This window comes from Ascaphus truei, chromosome 4, assembly GCF_040206685.1.
Source record: "Ascaphus truei isolate aAscTru1 chromosome 4, aAscTru1.hap1, whole genome shotgun sequence".
Taxonomy (NCBI): Eukaryota; Metazoa; Chordata; class Amphibia; order Anura; family Ascaphidae; genus Ascaphus; species Ascaphus truei.
The window spans coordinates 154,733,554-154,746,373 of record NC_134486.1 but is presented as its reverse complement, the minus strand read 5'-3'; positions in this window follow the sequence as shown (position 1 = coordinate 154,746,373).

The window sequence follows — 12,820 nt, the reverse complement described above, 5'->3', positions numbered from 1 at the left end:
GTACACCATTTTAATAAAAAATATCACAAAATTCTTCTAAGTCCCTCGGGAAGAGTGAAAGACGCGCACGTTCATTTTCAGAGCTCCTAGACCTTCCTATAAGAAGTTAGCCAAAAAGTAGCTTCGAAAAACGCTTAGGTTAAGTTTCAGAGTTGCTTCTAATGTACCAAAGCTGGACTTAGACATAATTTCACTCTCACAACATTATGGCTGGTTGGAGAGAGTCCGAACCACAAGTACCGGGTCCATGGTTCTGGGCGTATACTGGGGGGACGGGGACGACTGCCATTAACCCCTGACTATACCGGGGATACGCTTATCACAATGCCTTTCTGGTCTGTGCTGAAGCAGGGCATTCTGGCAGCCAAGTGGCTTGACCTTTATTAGTGAGCCTGGTTACCCCCTCTCGGAACCACAGACTTAGAAATCGCCAGCTCATATACAGTGCATAAAATATATTTATCTATATACCCTTATACACTATTTTAATAAAAAATATCACAAAATTCTTCTAAGTCCCTCGGGAAGAGTGAAAGACGCGCACGTTCATTTTCAGAGCTCCTAGACCTTCCTATAAGAAGTTAGCCAAAAAGTAGCTTCGAAAAACGCTTAGGTTAAGTTTCAGAGTTGCTTCTAATGTACCAAAGCTGGACTTAGACATAATTTCACTCTCACAACATTATGGCTGGTTGGAGAGAGTCCGAACCACAAGTACCGGGTCCATGGTTCTGGGCGTATACTGGGGGGACGGGGACGACTCCCATTAACCCCTGACTATACCGGGGATACGCTTATCACAATGCCTTTCTGGTCTGTGCTGAAGCAGGGCATTCTGGCAGCCAAGTGGCTTGACCTTTATTAGTGAGCCTGGTTACCCCCTCTCGGAACCACAGACTTAGAAATCGCCAGCTCATATACAGTGCATAAAATATATTTATCTATATACCCTTATACACTATTTTAATAAAAAATATCACAAAATTCTTCTAAGTCCCTCGGGAAGAGTGAAAGACGCGCACGTTCATTTTCAGAGCTCCTAGACCTTCCTATAAGAAGTTAGCCAAAAAGTAGCTTCGAAAAACGCTTAGGTTAAGTTTCAGAGTTGCTTCTAATGTACCAAAGCTGGACTTAGACATAATTTCACTCTCACAACATTATGGCTGGTTGGAGACAGTCCGAACCACAAGTACCGGGTCCATGGTTCTGGGCGTATACTGGGGGGACGGGGACGACTCCCATTAACCCCTGACTATACCGGGGATACGCTTATCACAATGCCTTTCTGGTCTGTGCTGAAGCAGGGCATTCTGGCAGCCAAGTGGCTTGACCTTTATTAGTGAGCCTGGTTACCCCCTCTCGGAACCACAGACTTAGAAATCGCCAGCTCATATACAGTGCATAAAATAAATTTATATATATACCCTTATACTGTACACCATTTTAATAAAAAATATCACAAAATTCTTCTAAGTCCCTCGGGAAGAGTGAAAGACGCGCACGTTCATTTTCAGAGCTCCTAGACCTTCCTATAAGAAGTTAGCCAAAAAGTAGGTTCGAAAAACGCTTAGGTTAAGTTTCAGAGTTGCTTCTAATGTACCAAAGCTGGACTTAGACATAATTTCACTCTCACAACATTATGGCTGGTTGGAGACAGTCCGAACCACAAGTACCGGGTCCATGGTTCTGGGCGTATACTGGGGGGACGGGGACGACTGCCATTAACCCCTGACTATACCGGGGATACGCTTATCACAATGCCTTTCTGGTCTGTGCTGAAGCAGGGCATTCTGGCAGCCAAGTGGCTTGACCTTTATTAGTGAGCCTGGTTACCCCCTCTCGGAACCACAGACTTAGAAATCGCCAGCTCATATACAGTGCATAAAATAAATTTATATATATACCCTTATACTGTACACCATTTTAATAAAAAATATCACAAAATTCTTCTAAGTCCCTCGGGAAGAGTGAAAGACGCGCACGTTCATTTTCAGAGCTTCTAGACCTTCCTATAAGAAGTTAGCCAAAAAGTAGCTTCGAAAAACGCTTAGGTTAAGTTTCAGAGTTGCTTCTAATGTACCAAAGCTGGACTTAGACATAATTTCACTCTCACAACATTATGGCTGGTTGGAGAGAGTCCGAACCACAAGTACCGGGTCCATGGTTCTGGGCGTATACTGGGGGGACGGGGACGACTCCCATTAACCCCTGACTATACCGGGGATACGCTTATCACAATGCCTTTCTGGTCTGTGCTGAAGCAGGGCATTCTGGCAGCCAAGTGGCTTGACCTTTATTAGTGAGCCTGGTTACCCCCTCTCGGAACCACAGACTTAGAAATCGCCAGCTCATATACAGTGCATAAAATATATTTATCTATATACCCTTATACACTATTTTAATAAAAAATATCACAAAATTCTTCTAAGTCCCTCGGGAAGAGTGAAAGACGCGCACGTTCATTTTCAGAGCTCCTAGACCTTCCTATAAGAAGTTAGCCAAAAAGTAGCTTCGAAAAACGCTTAGGTTAAGTTTCAGAGTTGCTTCTAATGTACAGTACCAAAGCTGGACTTAGACATAATTTCACTCTCACAACATTATGGCTGGTTGGAGACAGTCCGAACCACAAGTACCGGGTCCATGGTTCTGGGCGTATACTGGGGGGACGGGGACGACTCCCATTAACCCCTGACTATACCGGGGATACGCTTATCACAATGCCTTTCTGGTCTGTGCTGAAGCAGGGCATTCTGGCAGCCAAGTGGCTTGACCTTTATTAGTGAGCCTGGTTACCCCCTCTCGGAACCACAGACTTAGAAATCGCCAGCTCATATACAGTGCATAAAATGTATTTATATATATACCCTTATACACCATTTTAATAAAAAATATCACAAAATTCTTCTAAGTCACTCGGGAAGAGTGAAAGACGCGCACGTTCATTTTCAGAGCTCCTAGACCTTCCTATAAGAATTTAGCCAAAAAGTAGCTTCGAAAAACGCTTAGGTAAAGTTTCAGAGTTGCTTCTAATGTACCAAAGCTGGACTTAGACATAATTTCACTCTCACAACATTATGGCTGGTTGGAGACAGTCCGAACCACAAGTACCGGGTCCATGGTTCTGGGCGTATACTGGGACGACGGGGACGACTGCCATTAACCCCTGACTATACCGGGGATACGCTTATCACAATGCCTTTCTGGTCTGTGCTGAAGCAGGGCATTCTGGCAAGCCAAGTGGCTTGACCTTTATTAGTGAGCCTGGTTACCCCCTCTCGGAACCACAGACTTAAATATCGCCAGCTCATATACAGTGCATAAAATATATTTATCTATATACCCTTATACACTATTTTAATAAAAAATATCACAAAATTCTTCTAAGTCCCTCGGGAAGAGTGAAAGACGCGCACGTTCATTTTCAGAGCTCCTAGACCTTCCTATAAGAAGTTAGCCAAAAAGTAGCTTCGAAAAACGCTTAGGTTAAGTTTCAGAGTTGCTTCTAATGTACCAAAGCTGGACTTAGACATAATTTCACTCTCACAACATTATGGCTGGTTGGAGACAGTCCGAACCACAAGTACCGGGTCCATGGTTCTGGGCGTATACTGGGGGGACGGGGACGACTCCCATTAACCCCTGACTATACCGGGGATACGCTTATCACAATGCCTTTCTGGTCTGTGCTGAAGCAGCTTGTCCGGGATGGGAAGGGAGCGAAGATAGCAGGGATACACCATGAAAAATAAAAAATAAATGCATACAATAGTGTAATAAGTTCTTTTCAATCTGGATAAAACATGTATGTCTTGGCTCTATAGCAATGCCTACTTACAGCAGGTCAAAAGGTAAAAAGCATTGATCTACACAGCAGGTAGAAAGGTGTCAGGATCTTCAGGAACAACAGCCCAGGTTTACAGCATAAGAAATCAGCACCTCAGCTCAGACGTCAGTAGATGTGAGTGGATCAGAGACATGCAAAAGAAAGGCAGACCATAGTGTCGATCGTGCATAAAATTTATATAAACAAACAACAAATTTTAGGAATTGTACTCACATTGTGTACATAATCATAGTTCACATAAGGCTTTACTTGAGGCAAATGGAGTGCTGGTTCAGTGTGGAGCAGCTCACCGGGGATCTTCTCCTTAGACTCACAACAGACCGGGTGGGAGATGGCGTCTGACGTCACATCCGCTGTTGGGGTGACGGCATCCGGTCTTGGAGGCAAACGGTGGGGGAACTCAGCAACTCTGAAGCCTTCAGTAGAAAGAGCAGCTGCAGCAATGAAAGTGGCTCTACGCGTTTCGTCGTACTAGACAACTTCCTCAGGAGCAATGAATAATTCTCAAATGAGTTGTGGGTTTATATATACTAAACAATTGAACAAATAAGCAATTAACCAATTTAATATAACAATTATATAATTGAAAATTTAAAAGATACACTGGTTCTCCAATAAATAGGTACATAACTCAGTGTTCAAAAACGGCGCAGTGTTAATACAAATAGGCATTTAAAACAACATCTAAGTAAATGAAATATCTAAGTAAATAAAATTCAGGATCTAATCATGATGATATTCTAGGTATTTATAGGGAGCCATAACTAATTGGTTCTTATGTACTCACAGAGCAAAAACGAGGGAGAGAGAGGGGAGAAGAATATAAGAGTGAATTAGTAACATATTAGTAACATATTAAGATTGATTAAAATATACACTTATATGTATCAAAAGTAATAAAAAGTAATAAAAATATAAATATACATAAAATATATATAAATATAAAAAAACCTTTGTTCATTTAGTAAGTGACCCAATATTGATAATAAAAGGCACCTGACATATAGCTAATGTCAGTGGGAGAGGTCGCAGAAAGGATATACAGAGATAAGGGGCCCGAGCAGACCGTGCATTAGATAAGAAATGGGATAATCTCAAATTCTGCATTAAGCCCATTTGGCATTAATGTTTTTAATTTGTGTATCCAATACATCTCACGTCTGCTCAGATCTACATCTCTGCTGCGACCCCTCCAGTGTTGTCGCACATGCTCAATGGCAGTGAATTTTAGTCCTTTAGTATTGGAATTGTGGTACTTAGCAAAATGTTTGGACACACTATGCGTTAGTATGCTTCTCCTAATATTGCTGAGGTGTTCTACAATACGTGTTCTGATGGCTCTTTTAGTTTTTCCCACGTATTGTAGTCCACAGGGGCATTCTAATAGGTATATGACATAGTCACTATAACAATTCATATATTGCTTTATTTTAAAGTGTTCTTTGGTTACATTACACATAAAGTTCTTTTTGTCTGTCTGTTTATGTTCACATGCCTTGCACATTGTGCAACCAAAGAAGCCCTCCAGATTCTGAAGCCATCCTTTATTTGTTGTTTCTATCTTTTTTTTTTAGGGCACTTGGAGCGACAATACTCTTCAGATTTTGTGCTTTTTTAAAAATTATTCTTGGGTTCTCTGGGAGTGTGCTATTTAAAATTGGGTCACTCTTTAAAACATGCCAATGTTTTCGAATAATTTTACCAATATTGCTGGCATCTTTATTGTAAGTTGTCAGAAAAGCTGTGTCAAATACATTGTTTTTTACTAATGGTGTTGTTTCTTTTTTAGGTTCTAATAAATCTTTTCTATCCAGGTTTTTCGCTTTATTGAACGCAGTGTCTAAAATTTCTTTCTTATAGTTCTTTTGTTTAAAGCGTGACTCCAAAGTTTTGCATTGTTCTTCAAATACAGTTTCTTCCGTGCAATTCCTACGCATTCTTCTAAATTGGCTATAGGGGACATTATCCATCCACTGGTGATGATGGCAACTTGAACGCAAAATATAATTGTTGCTGTCTACATTTTTAAAAAACGATTTGGTTTTAAGAAGACCCTCTTCAATATATATCACCAGATCTAAATAATTGATCGAAGACTTACTTGAAGTCGAGGTGAATTGTAAATTCATGGTATTGTTATTCAGACCTGCTATATAGTCGTCTAGGTCTGTTTACGACTATATATTTACAATTTAGAAGAATGCGTAGGAATTGCACGGAAGAAACTGTATTTGAAGAACAATGCAAAACTTTGGAGTCACGCTTTAAACAAAAGAACTATAAGAAAGAAATTTTAGACACTGCGTTCAATAAAGCGAAAAACCTGGATAGAAAAGATTTATTAGAACCTAAAAAAGAAACAACACCATTAGTAAAAAACAATGTATTTGACACAGCTTTTCTGACAACTTACAATAAAGATGCCAGCAATATTGGTAAAATTATTCGAAAACATTGGCATGTTTTAAAGAGTGACCCAATTTTAAATAGCACACTCCCAGAGAACCCAAGAATAATTTTTAAAAAAGCACAAAATCTGAAGAGTATTGTCGCTCCAAGTGCCCTAAAAAAGATAGAAACAACAAATAAAGGATGGCTTCAGAATCTGGAGGGCTTCTTTGGTTGCACAATGTGCAAGGCATGTGAACATAAACAGACAGACAAAAAGAACTTTATGTGTAATGTAACCAAAGAACACTTTAAAATAAAGCAATATATGAATTGTTATAGTGACTATGTCATATACCTATTAGAATGCCCCTGTGGACTACAATACGTGGGAAAAACTAAAAGAGCCATCAGAACACGTATTGTAGAACACCTCAGCAATATTAGGAGAAGCATACTAACGCATAGTGTGTCCAAACATTTTGCTAAGTACCACAATTCCAATACTAAAGGACTAAAATTCACTGCCATTGAGCATGTGCGACAACACTGGAGGGGTCGCAGCAGAGATGTAGATCTGAGCAGACGTGAGATGTATTGGATACACAAATTAAAAACATTAATGCCAAATGGGCTTAATGCAGAATTTGAGATTATCCCATTTCTTATCTAATGCACGGTCTGCTCGGGCCCCTTATCTCTGTATATCCTTTCTGCGACCTCTCCCACTGACATTAGCTATATGTCAGGTGCCTTTTATTATCAATATTGGGTCACTTACTAAATGAACAAAGGTTTTTTTATATTTATATATATTTTATGTATATTTATATTTTTATTACTTTTTATTACTTTTGATACATATAAGTGTATATTTTAATCAATCTTAATATGTTACTAATATGTTACTAATTCACTCTTATATTCTTCTCCCCTCTCTCTCCCTCGTTTTTGCTCTGTGAGTACATAAGAACCAATTAGTTATGGCTCCCTATAAATACCTAGAATATCATCATGATTAGATCCTGAATTTTATTTACTTAGATATTTCATTTACTTAGATGTTGTTTTAAATGCCTATTTGTATTAACACTGCGCCGTTTTTGAACACTGAGTTATGTACCTATTTATTGGAGAACCAGTGTATCTTTTAAATTTTCAATTATATAATTGTTATATTAAATTGGTTAATTGCTTATTTGTTCAATTGTTTAGTATATATAAACCCACAACTCATTTGAGAATTATTCATTGCTCCTGAGGAAGTTGTCTAGTACGACGAAACGCGTAGAGCCACTTTCATTGCTGCAGCTGCTCTTTCTACTGAAGGCTTCAGAGTTGCTGAGTTCCCCCACCGTTTGCCTCCAAGACCGGATGCCGTCACCCCAACAGCGGATGTGACGTCAGACGCCATCTCCCACCCGGTCTGTTGTGAGTCTAAGGAGAAGATCCCCGGTGAGCTGCTCCACACTGAACCAGCACTCCATTTGCCTCAAGTAAAGCCTTATGTGAACTATGATTATGTACACAATGTGAGTACAATTCCTAAAATTTGTTGTTTGTTTATATAAATTTTATGCACGATCGACACTATGGTCTGCCTTTCTTTTGCATGTCTCTGATCCACTCACATCTACTGACGTCTGAGCTGAGGTGCTGATTTCTTATGCTGTAAACCTGGGCTGTTGTTCCTGAAGATCCTGACACCTTTCTACCTGCTGTGTAGATCAATGCTTTTTACCTTTTGACCTGCTGTAAGTAGGCATTGCTATAGAGCCAAGACATACATGTTTTATCCAGATTGAAAAGAACTTATTACACTATTGTATGCATTTATTTTTTATTTTTCATGGTGTATCCCTGCTATCTTCGCTCCCTTCCCATCCCGGACAAGCTACTATTGAAAGGAATCTGTACACATTCCTGGAAGGTTGAGAATTTGATCAGTGATCACCTTGACACATTTTATTTTGAATTTTAATTTTGTGCACTATTTTATCACAGATTGGGTGTGGTTAGCGCCGGTAACAAATCACTTTAAGTTCCCTGTGCTGAAGCAGGGCATTCTGGCAGCCAAGTGGCTTGACCTTTATTAGTGAGCCTGGTTACCCCCTCTCGGAACCACAGACTTAGAAATCGCCAGCTCATATACAGTGCATAAAATATATTTATCTATATACCCTTATACACTATTTTAATAAAAAATATCACAAAATTCTTCTAAGTCCCTCGGGAAGAGTGAAAGACGCGCACGTTCATTTTCAGAGCTCCTAGACCTTCCTATAAGAAGTTAGCCAAAAAGTAGCTTCGAAAAACGCTTAGGTTAAGTTTCAGAGTTGCTTCTAATGTACAGTACCAAAGCTGGACTTAGACATAATTTCACTCTCACAACATTATGGCTGGTTGGAGACAGTCCGAACCACAAGTACCGGGTCCATGGTTCTGGGCGTATACTGGGGGGACGGGGACGACTCCCATTAACCCCTGACTATACCGGGGATACGCTTATCACAATGCCTTTCTGGTCTGTGCTGAAGCAGGGCATTCTGGCAGCCAAGTGGCTTGACCTTTATTAGTGAGCCTGGTTACCCCCTCTCGGAACCACAGACTTAGAAATCGCCAGCTCATATACAGTGCATAAAATGTATTTATATATATACCCTTATACACCATTTTAATAAAAAATATCACAAAATTCTTCTAAGTCACTCGGGAAGAGTGAAAGACGCGCACGTTCATTTTCAGAGCTCCTAGACCTTCCTATAAGAATTTAGCCAAAAAGTAGCTTCGAAAAACGCTTAGGTAAAGTTTCAGAGTTGCTTCTAATGTACCAAAGCTGGACTTAGACATAATTTCACTCTCACAACATTATGGCTGGTTGGAGACAGTCCGAACCACAAGTACCGGGTCCATGGTTCTGGGCGTATACTGGGACGACGGGGACGACTGCCATTAACCCCTGACTATACCGGGGATACGCTTATCACAATGCCTTTCTGGTCTGTGCTGAAGCAGGGCATTCTGGCAAGCCAAGTGGCTTGACCTTTATTAGTGAGCCTGGTTACCCCCTCTCGGAACCACAGACTTAAATATCGCCAGCTCATATACAGTGCATAAAATATATTTATCTATATACCCTTATACACTATTTTAATAAAAAATATCACAAAATTCTTCTAAGTCCCTCGGGAAGAGTGAAAGACGCGCACGTTCATTTTCAGAGCTCCTAGACCTTCCTATAAGAAGTTAGCCAAAAAGTAGCTTCGAAAAACGCTTAGGTTAAGTTTCAGAGTTGCTTCTAATGTACCAAAGCTGGACTTAGACATAATTTCACTCTCACAACATTATGGCTGGTTGGAGACAGTCCGAACCACAAGTACCGGGTCCATGGTTCTGGGCGTATACTGGGGGGACGGGGACGACTCCCATTAACCCCTGACTATACCGGGGATACGCTTATCACAATGCCTTTCTGGTCTGTGCTGAAGCAGGGCATTCTGGCAGCCAAGTGGCTTGACCTTTATTAGTGAGCCTGGTTACCCCCTCTCGGAACCACAGACTTAGAAATCGCCAGCTCATATACAGTGCATAAAATAAATTTATATATATACCCTTATACTGTACACCATTTTAATAAAAAATATCACAAAATTCTTCTAAGTCCCTCGGGAAGAGTGAAAGACGCGCACGTTCATTTTCAGAGCTCCTAGACCTTCCTATAAGAAGTTAGCCAAAAAGTAGCTTCGAAAAACGCTTAGGTTAAGTTTCAGAGTTGCTTCTAATGTACAGTACCAAAGCTGGACTTAGACATAATTTCACTCTCACAACATTATGGCTGGTTGGAGACAGTCCGAACCACAAGTACCGGGTCCATGGTTCTGGGCGTATACTGGGGGGACGGGGACGACTCCCATTAACCCCTGACTATACCGGGGATACGCTTATCACAATGCCTTTCTGGTCTGTGCTGAAGCAGGGCATTCTGGCAGCCAAGTGGCTTGACCTTTATTAGTGAGCCTGGTTACCCCCTCTCGGAACCACAGACTTAGAAATCGCCAGCTCATATACAGTGCATAAAATGTATTTATATATATACCCTTATACACCATTTTAATAAAAAATATCACAAAATTCTTCTAAGTCACTCGGGAAGAGTGAAAGACGCGCACGTTCATTTTCAGAGCTCCTAGACCTTCCTATAAGAATTTAGCCAAAAAGTAGCTTCGAAAAACGCTTAGGTAAAGTTTCAGAGTTGCTTCTAATGTACCAAAGCTGGACTTAGACATAATTTCACTCTCACAACATTATGGCTGGTTGGAGACAGTCCGAACCACAAGTACCGGGTCCATGGTTCTGGGCGTATACTGGGACGACGGGGACGACTGCCATTAACCCCTGACTATACCGGGGATACGCTTATCACAATGCCTTTCTGGTCTGTGCTGAAGCAGGGCATTCTGGCAGCCAAGTGGCTTGACCTTTATTAGTGAGCCTGGTTACCCCCTCTCGGAACCACAGACTTAGAAATCGCCAGCTCATATACAGTGCATAAAATATATTTATCTATATACCCTTATACACTATTTTAATAAAAAATATCACAAAATTCTTCTAAGTCCCTCGGGAAGAGTGAAAGACGCGCACGTTCATTTTCAGAGCTCCTAGACCTTCCTATAAGAAGTTAGCCAAAAAGTAGCTTCGAAAAACGCTTAGGTTAAGTTTCAGAGTTGCTTCTAATGTACCAAAGCTGGACTTAGACATAATTTCACTCTCACAACATTATGGCTGGTTGGAGACAGTCCGAACCACAAGTACCGGGTCCATGGTTCTGGGCGTATACTGGGGGGACGGGGACGACTCCCATTAACCCCTGACTATACCGGGGATACGCTTATCACAATGCCTTTCTGGTCTGTGCTGAAGCAGGGCATTCTGGCAGCCAAGTGGCTTGACCTTTATTAGTGAGCCTGGTTACCCCCTCTCGGAACCACAGACTTAGAAATCGCCAGCTCATATACAGTGCATAAAATAAATTTATATACTGTATATACCCTTATACTGTACACCATTTTAATAAAAAATATCACAAAATTCTTCTAAGTCCCTCGGGAAGAGTGAAAGACGCGCACGTTCATTTTCAGAGCTCCTAGACCTTCCTATAAGAAGTTAGCCAAAAAGTAGCTTCGAAAAACGCTTAGGTTAAGTTTCAGAGTTGCTTCTAATGTACCAAAGCTGGACTTAGACATAATTTCACTCTCACAACATTATGGCTGGTTGGAGAGAGTCCGAACCACAAGTACCGGGTCCATGGTTCTGGGCGTATACTGGGGGGACGGGGACGACTCCCATTAACCCCTGACTATACCGGGGATACGCTTATCACAATGCCTTTCTGGTCTGTGCTGAAGCAGGGCATTCTGGCAGCCAAGTGGCTTGACCTTTATTAGTGAGCCTGGTTACCCCCTCTCGGAACCACAGACTTAGAAATCGCCAGCTCATATACAGTGCATAAAATATATTTATCTATATACCCTTATACACTATTTTAATAAAAAATATCACAAAATTCTTCTAAGTCCCTCGGGAAGAGTGAAAGACGCGCACGTTCATTTTCAGAGCTCCTAGACCTTCCTATAAGAAGTTAGCCAAAAAGTAGCTTCGAAAAACGCTTAGGTTAAGTTTCAGAGTTGCTTCTAATGTACAGTACCAAAGCTGGACTTAGACATAATTTCACTCTCACAACATTATGGCTGGTTGGAGACAGTCCGAACCACAAGTACCGGGTCCATGGTTCTGGGCGTATACTGGGGGGACGGGGACGACTCCCATTAACCCCTGACTATACCGGGGATACGCTTATCACAATGCCTTTCTGGTCTGTGCTGAAGCAGGGCATTCTGGCAGCCAAGTGGCTTGACCTTTATTAGTGAGCCTGGTTACCCCCTCTCGGAACCACAGACTTAGAAATCGCCAGCTCATATACAGTGCATAAAATGTATTTATATATATACCCTTATACACCATTTTAATAAAAAATATCACAAAATTCTTCTAAGTCCCTCGGGAAGAGTGAAAGACGCGCACGTTCATTTTCAGAGCTCCTAGACCTTCCTATAAGAAGTTAGCCAAAAAGTAGGTTCGAAAAACGCTTAGGTTAAGTTTCAGAGTTGCTTCTAATGTACCAAAGCTGGACTTAGACATAATTTCACTCTCACAACATTATGGCTGGTTGGAGACAGTCCGAACCACAAGTACCGGGTCCATGGTTCTGGGCGTATACTGGGGGGACGGGGACGACTGCCATTAACCCCTGACTATACCGGGGATACGCTTATCACAATGCCTTTCTGGTCTGTGCTGAAGCAGGGCATTCTGGCAGCCAAGTGGCTTGACCTTTATTAGTGAGCCTGGTTACCCCCTCTCGGAACCACAGACTTAGAAATCGCCAGCTCATATACAGTGCATAAAATAAATTTATATATATACCCTTATACTGTACACCATTTTAATAAAAAATATCACAAAATTCTTCTAAGTCCCTCGGGAAGAGTGAAAGACGCGCACGTTCATTTTCAGAGCTTCTAGACCTTC